We start from the raw sequence: 13,087 nt of genomic DNA, 5'->3' as shown, positions 1-13,087 counted from the left end.
AATTTTCTCCAGGATTAAATACAGGTAAACATAATTCTGGAAGTTTTGGCAAAGACATATTATTTGTTGGAGCAGACTGATTAACTGCCTGGTGTACACATTTTAATTTATTCAAGGCCTGACTTTTACAAGAAAGAATCTTTTCTTCTAATTCATAATACTGATTAATCATGAGATCTACTTCAGTCTCATCTACACAGTTTACTAACAAATCTCCTTCATATTTGTTGTAATATAATTTGTATGAATCATATGTATTACCTAAAGCATCTAAATACAATTTTAAATCATCAGTATTCACAGTTTCTTGATTCATTAATTCCAAACACTTAATGTATGCTTTTGTTACATGCCCTTTTCTAGCTTGCAGTGATGCTTTTTTTTTTTTTTTGCTCTATATTCCATATGTTTGTCTTCTATATTAATTTCCTCATTTTCAGCCATGATGCAATGTATTAAATTCACCTTAATTAATAACACTGATTATGTATTAAATTATGCACTTTATAAAGGTAAATAGTACAACTTACCTTTAAATAAATCCTAGCTACACTTGAGCTTTGCAATTACATGTAAGAAAATTGTAATATAAATATTAAATACACATTAATAATGTTAGCTACACTTGAGCTTAGTAATTATATATGTAAGAAAATTATAAGATAAAATTTAAATGTACATTAATACAAACCTTTAGCCAGACTTGGCTTATCAAAATTAATATTATACAAATTAATGTAAATCCTTGCCAGAATTTGGCATAGCAAAACTAATATTATACACATTAATATAATCTTTAGTCATACTTGACTTGGCTTATCCAAATTAATATTTTAATAATTATAATCCACTACACATTAAGTAAATTTGTGAACTTAACATCCACCTCCTTCTGTCATTTCACACATAATTATTAAGTAATTAACTAATTAATGACTTCACTAATTACCTCCGGTTCAAGAAGGACCAACGGGAAAATTAAATGTGAAAAATTGCATTTATCTGAATGTAACTCATTATGTACATAACAGTAAATGATAACGAAGATTATTATTTATCAAAGTTACATGGACAAATAGGAATTTGGGACACCTAGGTCGCAAAAATGTCCCCCCTTCGATACCTACCACTGTCATACCCACAAGTTGCTCTGGACCTATTATTAAATGAAATATACATAACCAGGAATACTGGTAAATAAATAAATTTTGTGGACTGTATATTAAAAATAATAAATTGTTATATATATACACAATTACATAACAGAAGGAAAATATATCTTAATATCACTTACCAATTTGACTGGAGATTAAGGTGTATCATACTCAGAAAACCTCACCGTCTATCTATGAAAATAACACTGGCCACAGTTACAACATAAGACTTATCTGAGGTTCCTGGATATATATATATATATATATATATATATATATATATATATATATATATATATATATATATATATATATATATATATATATATATATATATATATATATATATATATATATATATATATATATATATATATATATATATATATATATATATATATATATATATGTATATGTATATGTATATGTATGTATATGTATATGTATGTATATATATATATATATATATATATATAAGTAAATATAAATATATTTATATATGTATATATAAATATATAATATATATATATATACATATATATATATATATATATATATATATATATATATATATATATATATATATATATATATATATATATATATATATATATATATATATATATATATATATATATATATATTTATATATATATATATATATAGACACATATATATATATATATATATATATATATATATATATATATATATATATATATATATATATATATATATATATATATAATATAGGGAGGTATCACCTCTAGTCTGTGTGTGTTTGTGTGTACTCATTTAATTGTACTCACCTAATTGTGGTTGCAGGGGTCAAGACTAAGCTCCTGGCCCCGCCTCTTCACTGAGTGCTACTAGGTCCTATCTCTCACTGCTCCATGAGCTTCATCATACCTCATCTTAAAGCTATGTATGGTTCCTGCCTCCACTACCTCACTTGCTAAACTATTCCACTCCCTGAGTACTCTGTGGCTGAAGAAATACTTCCTAACATCCCTTTGGCTCATCTGAGTCTTCAACTTCCAATTGTGACCTCTTTTTTCTGTGTCCCGTCTCTGGAACATTCTATCTTTGTCCATCTTGCCTATTCCAAGCAGTATTTTGAATGTTGTTATCATGTCTCCCCTAACCCTACTGTCATCCAGTGTCGTCAGGCCGATTTCCCTTAACCTTTCTTCGTAGGACATTCCCCTTAGCTCTGGAACTAACCTTGTTGCAAACCTTTGCACTTTCTCTAATTCCTTGACGTGCTTGATCAAGTGTGGGTCCCAAACAGGTGCTGCATACTCCAATATATATATATATATATATGTGTGTGTGTGTGTGTGTGTGTGTGTGTGTGTGTGTGTGTGTGTGTGTGTGTGTGTGTGTGTGTGTGTGTGTGTGTGTGTGTGTGTGTGTGTGTGTGAGTGTGTGTATGTATGTACTCACCTATTTGTGGTTGCAGGGGTCGAGTCTTAGCTCCTGGCCCCGCCTCTTCACAGGTTGATACTGTGTATGTGTGTGTGTGTGAGTGTGTGTGTGTGTGTGTGTGTGTGTGTGTGTGTGTGTGTGTGTGTGTGTGTGTGTGTGTGTGTGTGTGTGTGTGTGTGTGTGTATGTTAGCTACCATATTGCCGTAGGTACATGTCGATTAGACACTAGGCCTGTTGTACATGCGTGTGTGTGCTTGTGTGTGTGTGTGTGTGCGCGTGTGTGTGTGTGTGTGTGTGTGTGTGTGTGTGTGTGTGTGTGTGTGTGTGTGTGTGTGTGTGTGTGTGTGTGTGTGTGTGTGTGTGTGTGTGTGCACGTATATATTTACTGTATATCCCTTCTTTATATCAACAATGTATCTCTTAAATCTTTTGTACCATATTATGTAATAAAATATTATGTAATAAAATATTATGTAATAAAATATTATGTAATAAAATATTATGTAATAAAATATTATGTAATAAAATATTATGTAATAAAATATTATGTAATAAAATATTATGTAATAAAATATACTATTCGTAAAAATTATGAAAATATGGAGTGGTAGGGGAGGTGGAATATTCAAACTGCTTCAGGAAGAAATCCAAATATTCTTCCTTGAAGCATGTTTATCCACTTCTCTCAGACTATATATATATATATATATATATATATATATATATATATATATATATATATATATATATATATATATATATATATATATATATATTTAATATAGGGAGGTACCACTTCTAGAACTGTCCTGGGGACCCTCATCCTCAGAGAAAAGAATAAACTTGCTTCAGGGAAAACTCAAGGTTCTCCCTGAAGCTGTTTGAGAAATTTCTCCTACAACCCCCTATATTTCAAGTATGTTTTATTTAAAGACAAAAATACATTGGCCAAACATTCACAAAAATACAACAGAAAGTAAAACAACATAGGTAACTCAGAGCTACATCTCGAATACTTCGTCCAGCTCCCCTGCAGTGGGCCGCATGTCCAGAATGCTGCAGGCATTTCCTCTCTGGATCGCAACACTGAGTCTCTGAAAGAGAAAGCTGGTCGCCCTGTGGTCCTTGGTTTCTTTAATGAGCTTATATATATATATATATATATATATATATATATATATATATATATATATATATATATATATATATATATATATATATACATATTTATATAAATATGTGTCGTGTCGAATAGGTAGAACTTGCGATCTTGGCTTAAACAGCAACGCTCATCTTGCCATATAGGACAAGTGAAAATTTGTGTATGCAATAATTTCGGCAAAATCATTCTGAACCTAACGAAAAAAACTATATTTCACTGTGTTTGTTTAGTATTAAATTAATGTAAACAAATCTAAAATATATTTAGTTGGGTTAGGTTGAAATAAATTGCGCTTGTTATAATAAGGTTAGGTAAGTTTTCTAAGACTCTTTTGGTGCAAAATTATAAATTTTTACATCAACATTAATGAAAAAATATATCTTTAAACGTATAAGAATTTTTTTTTAGAAAGGGCTTAATTTTAAATGAGTTCTTGTTAATTGACCAGTTTTACATATTCGGCACGACATATAATAATTATATATATATATATGTATATATATATATATATATATATATATATATATATATATATATATATATATACATATATATATATATATATGAGAGAGAGAGAGAGCAATGAAATCACGAAACAAGTGATTATAAATCATTTACCAAATTGCGGCAGGCCAGGACTCGACCCTATGAACCTTATACCGCCTCCAGAGACAGCACTATGTACACATCGCCTTACCACTTGAGCCTGCCGCAGTTTGGTAAATGATTTAAAATCTCTTGTCTCGTGATTTCATTGAGATTATATATATATATATATATATATATATATATATATATATATATATATATATATATATATATATATATATATATATATATATATATATATATATATATATATATATATATATATATATATATATATATATATATATATATATATATATATATATATATATATATATATATAGTAGGTTGGTAGACAGCAACCACCCAGGGAAGTACTACCGTCCTGCCAGATGACTGTGAAACAAAAACCTGTAATTGTTTTGCATGATGGTAGGATTGCTGGTTTCTTTTTCTGTCTCATAAACACGCTAAGATAACAGGGATATCTTGCTACTCCTACTTACACTTTGGTCACACTTCACAGACACGCACATGCATATATATATATACATACATCTAGGTTTTTCTCCTTTTTTTAAATAGCTCTTGTTCTTTTTTATTTCTTCTATTGTCCATGGGGAAGTGGAAAAGAATCTTTCCTCCGTAAGCCATGCGTGTCGTATGAGGCGACTAAAATGCCGGGAGCAATGGGCTAGTAACCCCTTCTCCTGTATACAATTACTAAAAAAGAGAAGAAGAAAAACTTTATAAAACTGGGTTGCTTAAATGTGCGTGGATGTAGTGCGGATGACAAGAAACAGATGATTGCTGATGTTATGAATGAAAAGAAGTTGGATGTCCTGGCCCTAAGCGAAACAAAGCTGAAGGGGGTAGGAGAGTTTCAGTGGGGGGAAATAAATGGGATTAAATCTGGAGTATCTGAGAGAGTTAGAGCAAAGGAAGGGGTAGCAGTAATGTTAAATGATCAGTTATGGAAGGAGAAAAGAGAATATGAATGTGTAAATTCAAGAATTATGTGGATTAAAGTAAAGGTTGGATGCGAGAAGTGGGTCATAATAAGCGTGTATGCACCTGGAGAAGAGAGGAATGCAGAGGAGAGAGAGAGATTTTGGGAGATGTTAAGTGAATGTATAGGAGCCTTTGAACCAAGTGAGAGAGTAATTGTGGTAGGGGACTTGAATGCTAAAGTAGGAGAAACTTTTAGAGAGGGTGTGGTAGGTAAGTTTGGGGTGCCAGGTGTAAATGATAATGGGAGCCCTTTGATTGAACTTTGTATAGAAAGGGGTTTAGTTATAGGTAATACATATTTTAAGAAAAAGAGGATAAATAAGTATACACGATATGATGTAGGGCGAAATGACAGTAGTTTGTTGGATTATGTATTGGTAGATAAAAGACTGTTGAGTAGACTTCAGGATGTACATGTTTATAGAGGGGCCACAGATATATCAGATCACTTTCTAGTTGTAGCTACACTGAGAGTAAAAGGTAGATGGGATACAAGGAGAATAGAAGCATCAGGGAAGAGAGAGGTGAAGGTTTATAAACTAAAAGAGGAGGCAGTTAGGGTAAGATATAAACAGCTATTGGAGGATAGATGGGCTAATGAGAGCATAGGCAATGGGGTCGAAGAGGTATGGGGTAGGTTTAAAAATGTAGTGTTAGAGTGTTCAGCAGAAGTTTGTGGTTACAGGAAAGTGGGTGCAGGAGGGAAGAGGAGCGATTGGTGGAATGATGATGTAAAGAGAGTAGTAAGGGAGAAAAAGTTAGCATATGAGAAGTTTTTACAAAGTAGAAGTGATGCAAGGAGGGAAGAGTATATGGAGAAAAAGAGAGAAGTTAAGAGAGTGGTGAAGCAATGTAAAAAGAGAGCAAATGAGAGAGTGGGTGAGATGTTATCAACAAATTTTGTTGAAAATAAGAAAAAGTTTTGGAGTGAGATTAACAAGTTAAGAAAGCCTAGAGAACAAATGGATTTGTCAGTTAAAAATAGGAGAGGAGAGTTATTAAATGGAGAGTTAGAGGTATTGGGAAGATGGAAGGAATATTTTGAGGAATTGTTAAATGTTGATGAAGATAGGGAAGCTGTGATTTCGTGTATAGGGCAAGGAGGAATAACATCTTGTAGGAGTGAGGAAGAGCCAGTTGTGAGTGTGGGGGAAGTTCGTGAGGCAGTAGGTAAAATGAAAGGGGGTAAGGCAGCCGGGATTGATGGGATAAAGATAGAAATGTTAAAAGCAGGTGGGGATATAGTTTTGGAGTGGTTGGTGCAATTGTTTAATAAATGTATGGAAGAGGGTAAGGTACCTAGGGATTGGCAGAGAGCATGCATAGTTCCTTTGTATAAAGGCAAAGGGGATAAAAGAGAGTGCAAAAATTATAGGGGGATAAGTCTGTTGAGTGTACCTGGTAAAGTGTATGGTAGAGTTATAATTGAAAGAATTAAGAGTAAGACGGAGAATAGGATAGCAGATGAACAAGGAGGCTTTAGGAAAGGTAGGGGGTGTGTGGACCAGGTGTTTACAGTGAAACATATAAGTGAACAGTATTTAGATAAGGCTAAAGAGGTCTTTGTGGCATTTATGGATTTGGAAAAGGCGTATGACAGGGTGGATAGGGGGGCAATGTGGCAGATGTTGCAAGTGTATGGTGTAGGAGGTAGGTTACTGAAAGCAGTGAAGAGCTTTTACGAGGATAGTGAGGCTCAAGTTAGAGTATGTAGGAAAGAGGGAAATTTTTTCCCAGTAAAAGTAGGCCTTAGACAAGGATGTGTGATGTCACCGTGGTTGTTTAATATATTTATAGATGGGGTTGTAAGAGAAGTAAATGCGAGGGTCTTGGCAAGAGGCGTGGAGTTAAAAGATAAAGAATCACACACAAAGTGGGAGTTGTCACAGCTGCTCTTTGCTGATGACACTGTGCTCTTGGGAGATTCTGAAGAGAAGTTGCAGAGATTGGTGGATGAATTTGGTAGGGTGTGCAAAAGAAGAAAATTAAAGGTGAATACAGGAAAGAGTAAGGTTATGAGGATAACAAAAAGATTAGGTGATGAAAGATTGAATATCAGATTGGAGGGAGAGAGTATGGAGGAGGTGAACGTATTCAGATATTTGGGAGTGGACGTGTCAGCGGATGGGTCTATGAAAGATGAGGTGAATCATAGAATTGATGAGGGAAAAAGAGTGAGTGGTGCACTTAGGAGTCTGTGGAGACAAAGAACTTTGTCCTTGGAGGCAAAGAGGGGAATGTATGAGAGTATAGTTTTACCAACGCTCTTATATGGGTGTGAAGCGTGGGTGATGAATGTTGCAGCGAGGAGAAGGCTGGAGGCAGTGGAGATGTCATGTCTGAGGGCAATGTGTGGTGTGAATATAATGCAGAGAATTCGTAGTTTGGAAGTTAGGAGGAGGTGCGGGATTACCAAAACTGTTGTCCAGAGGGCTGAGGAAGGGTTGTTGAGGTGGTTCGGACATGTAGAGAGAATGGAGCGAAACAGAATGACTTCAAGAGTGTATCAGTCTGTAGTGGAAGGAAGGCGGGGTAGGGGTCGGCCTAGGAAGGGTTGGAGGGAGGGGGTAAAGGAGGTTTTGTGTGCGAGGGGCTTGGACTTCCAGCAGGCATGCGTGAGCGTGTTTGATAGGAGTGAATGGAGACAAATGGTTTTTAATACTTGACGTGCTGTTGGAGTGTGAGCAAAGTAACATTTATGAAGGGATTCAGGGAAACCGGCAGGCCGGACTTGAGTCCTGGAGATGGGAAGTACAGTGCCTGCACTCTGAAGGAGGGGTGTTAATGTTGCAGTTTAAAAACTGTAGTGTAAAGCACCCTTCTGGCAAGACAGTGATGGAGTGAATGATGGTGAAAGTTTTTCTTTTTCGGGCCACCCTGCCTTGGTGGGAATCGGCCGGTGTGATAATAATAATAAAATAATATATATATATATATATATATATAATATAGGGAGGTACCACCTCTAGAACTGTTCAGCTTACCTAAGCAATGTGATGTGTTGGGGCATGATTCCACAAAACCTGTATATATATATATATATATATATATATATATATATATATATATATATATATATATATATATATATATATATATATATATATATATATATATATATATATATATATATATATATATGTATATGTATATATATATATATATATATATATATATATATATATATATATATATATATATATATATATATATATATATATATATATATATATATATATATATATATATATATATATATATATATTTATATATATATTTATATATATATATATATATATATATATATATATATATATATATATATATATATATATATATATATTATATATATATAATATATATATATTTTATTGTTTTTATTTATTATCACACTGGCCGATTCCCACCAAGGCAGGGTGGCCCGAAAAAGAAAAACTTTCACCATCATTCACTCCATCACTGTCTTGCCAGAAGGGTGCTTTACACTACAGTTTTTAAACTGCAACATTAACACCCCTCCTTCAGAGTGCAGGCACTGTACTTCCCATCTCCAGGACTTAAGTCCGGCCTGCCGGTTTCCCTGAACCCCTTCATAAATGTTACTTTGCTCACACTCCAACAGCACGTCAAGTATTAAAAACCATTTGTCTCCATTCACTCCTATCAAACACGCTCACGCATGCCTGCTGGAAGTCCAAGCCCCTCGCACACAAAACCTCCTTTACCCCCTCCCTCCAACCTTTCCTTGGCCGACCCCTACCCCGCCTTCCTTCCACTACAGACTGATACACTCTTGAAGTCATGTTTCGCTCCATTCTCTCTACATGTCCGAACCACCTCAACAACCCTTCCTCAGCCCTCTGGACAACAGTTTTGGTAATCCCGCACCTCCTCCTAACTTCCAAACTACGAATTCTCTGCATTATATTCACACCACACATTGCCCTCAGACATGACATCTCCACTGCCTCCAGCCTTCTCCTCGCTGCAACATTCATCACCCATGCTTCACACCCATATAAGAGCGTTGGTAAAACTATACTCTCATACATTCCCCTCTTTGCCTCCAAGGACAAAGTTCTTTGTCTCCACAGACTCCTAAGTGCACCACTCACCCTTTTCCCCTGATCAATCTTTGTCTCCACAGACTCATCTTTCATAGACCCATCCGCTGACACGTCCACTCCCAAATATCTGAATACATTCACCTCCTCCATACTCTCTCCCTCCAATCTGATATCCAATCTTTCATCACCTAATCTTTTTGTTATCCTCATAACCTTACTCTTTCCTGTATTCACTTTCAATTTTCTTCTTTTGCACACCCTACCAAATTCATCCACCAATCTCTGCAACTTCTCTTCAGAATCTCCCAAGAGCACAGTGTCATCAGCAAAGAGCAACTGTGACAACTCCCACTTTATGTGTGATTCTTTATCTTTTAACTCCACGCCTCTTGCCAAGACCCTCGCATTTACTTCTCTTACAACCCCATCTATAAATATATTAAACAACCACGGTGACATCACACATCCTTGTCTAAGGCCTACTTTTACTGGGAAATAATTTCCCTCTTTCCTACATACTCTAACTTGAGCCTCACTATCCTCGTAAAAACTCTTCACTGCTTTCAGTAACCTACCTCCTACACCATACACCTGCAACATCTGCCACATTGCCCCCCTATCCACCCTGTCATACGCCTTTTCCAAATCCATAAATGCCACAAAGACCTCTTTAGCCTTATCTAAATACTGTTCACTTATATGTTTCACTGTAAACACCTGGTCCACACACCCCCTACCTTTCCTGAAGCCTCCTTGTTCATCTGCTATCCTATTCTCCGTCTTACTCTTAATTCTTTCAATAATAACTCTACCATACACTTTGCCAGGTATACTCAACAGACTTATCCCCCTATAATTTTTGCACTCTCTTTTATCCCCTTTGCCTTTATACAAAGGAACTATGCATGCTCTCTGCCAATCCCTAGGTACCTTACCCTCTTCCATACATTTATTAAATAATTGCACCAACCACTCCAAAACTATATCCCCACCTGCTTTTAACATTTCTATCTTTATCCCATCAATCCCTGCTGCCTTACCCCCTTTCATTTTACCTACTGCCTCACGAACTTCCCCCACACTCACAACTGGCTCTTCCTCACTCCTACAAGATGTTGTTCCTCCTTGTCCTATACACGAAATCACAGCTTCCCTATCTTCATCAACATTTAACAATTCCTCAAAATATTCCCTCCATCTTCCCAATACCTCTAACTCTCCATTTAATAACTCTCCTCTCCTATTTTTAACTGACAAATCCATTTGTTCTCTAGGCTTTCTTAACTTGTTAATCTCACTCCAAAACTTTTTCTTATTTTCAACAAAATTTGTTGATAACATCTCACCCACTCTCTCATTTGCTCTCTTTTTACATTGCTTCACCACTCTCTTAACCTCTCTCTTTTTCTCCATATACTCTTCCCTCCTTGCATCACTTCTACTTTGTAAAAACTTCTCATATGCTAACTTTTTCTCCCTTACTACTCTCTTCACATCATCATTCCACCAATCGCTCCTCTTCCCTCCCGCACCCACTTTCCTGTAACCACAAACTTCTGCTGAACACTCTAACACTACATTTTTAAACCTACCCCATACCTCTTCGACCCCATTGCCTATGCTCTCATTAGCCCATCTATCCTCCAATAGCTGTTTATATCTTACCCTAACTGCCTCCTCTTTTAGTTTATAAACCTTCACCTCTCTCTTCCCTGATGCTTCTATTCTCCTTGTATCCCATCTACCTTTTACTCTCAGTGTAGCTACAACTAGAAAGTGATCTGATATATCTGTGGCCCCTCTATAAACATGTACATCCTGAAGTCTACTCAACAGTCTTTTATCTACCAATACATAATCCAACAAACTACTGTCATTTCGCCCTACATCATATCTTGTATACTTATTTATCCTCTTTTTCTTAAAATATGTATTACCTATAACTAAACCCCTTTCTATACAAAGTTCAATCAAAGGGCTCCCATTATCATTTACACCTGGCACCCCAAACTTACCTACCACACCCTCTCTAAAAGTTTCTCCTACTTTAGCATTCAGGTCCCCTACCACAATTACTCTCTCACTTGGTTCAAAGGCTCCTATACATTCACTTAACATCTCCCAAAATCTCTCTCTCTCCTCTGCATTCCTCTCTTCTCCAGGTGCATACACGCTTATTATGACCCACTTCTCGCATCCAACCTTTACTTTAATCCACATAATTCTTGAATTTACACATTCATATTCTCTTTTCTCCTTCCATAACTGATCATTCAACATTACTGCTACCCCTTCCTTTGCTCTAACTCTCTCAGATACTCCAGATTTAATCCCATTTATTTCCCCCACCGAAACTCCCCTACCCCCTTCAGCTTTGTTTCGCTTAGGGCCAGGACATCCAACTTCTTTTCATTCATAACATCAGCAATCATCTGTTTCTTGTCATCCGCACTACATCCACGCACATTCAAGCATCCCAGTTTTATAAAGATTTTCTTCTTCTCTTTTTTAGTAAATGTCTACAGGAGAAGGGGTTACTAGCCCATTGCTCCCGGCATTTTAGTCGCCTCATACGACACGCATGGCTTACGGAGGAAAGATTCTTTTCCACTTCCCCATGGACAATAGAAGAAATAAAGAAGAACAAGAGCTATTTAGAAAAAGGAGAAAAACCTAGATGTATGTATATATATATGCATGTGCGTGTCTGTGAAGTGTGACCAAAGTGTAAGTAGGAGTAGCAAGATATCCCTGTTATCTAGCGTGTTTATGAGACAGAAAAAGACACCAGCAATCCTACCATCATGCAAAACAGTTACAGGTTTCTGTTTCACAGTCATCTGGCAGGACGGTAGTACTTCCCTGGGTGGTTGCTGTCTACCAACCTACTACTATATATATATATATATATATATATATATATATATATATATATATATATATATATATATATATATATATATATATATATATATATATATATATATATATATATATATATATATATATATATATATATATATATATATACATGTGTGTGCGTGTGTGTCGTGCCGAATAGGTAAAATTGGTCAATTAGCAAGAACTCATTTAAAAAAAAAATTTCATTTATGTTAATGTAAAAACTTATAATTTTGTATCAAGAGAACCTTAGAAAACTTTTTTAATTTTAATTTAGTCTAATCCAACTAAATATATTTTAGATACGTTTACGATAATTTAATAATAAATAAACAAAATTAAATATATTTTTTCCGTTAGGATTAGAATGATTTTTGTGAAATTATTGCAAATACAAATTATCGCTTGCCTTATTCGGCAAGAAGAGCGTTGCTATTTAAGTCAAAATATATAAATATAAATACCTATACAGATATCTAAGATGAATACTTTAGCTTACATACAAAGAGTACTGTTGTTAAGGCTTTAAAAATAAATACTGAACTTGACAAAACATATAAGTTTTATCTTATTTATACTACGTCAGGAAATATTATCTTTCTGAAATTATTACGCGCTGCAAGTTTTTGAGAATCGTCCAGTTGTGATTGTAAGCAGGTGATCAGAATAAAAGTTTCTCTGCGAAACCAAAGCATCTCAGTGATAAATCATTTCCCAAAAAGTAGCAGCTTGAATTAATAAGAGGCAACAAGAACTTAATTAAAGTCAACACTTG

Source organism: Cherax quadricarinatus, chromosome 46, assembly GCF_038502225.1.
Source record: "Cherax quadricarinatus isolate ZL_2023a chromosome 46, ASM3850222v1, whole genome shotgun sequence".
Lineage (NCBI taxonomy): Eukaryota > Metazoa > Arthropoda > Malacostraca > Decapoda > Parastacidae > Cherax > Cherax quadricarinatus.
The sequence above is the reverse complement of the archived record's forward strand: the minus strand, read 5'-3'. Positions refer to the sequence as shown.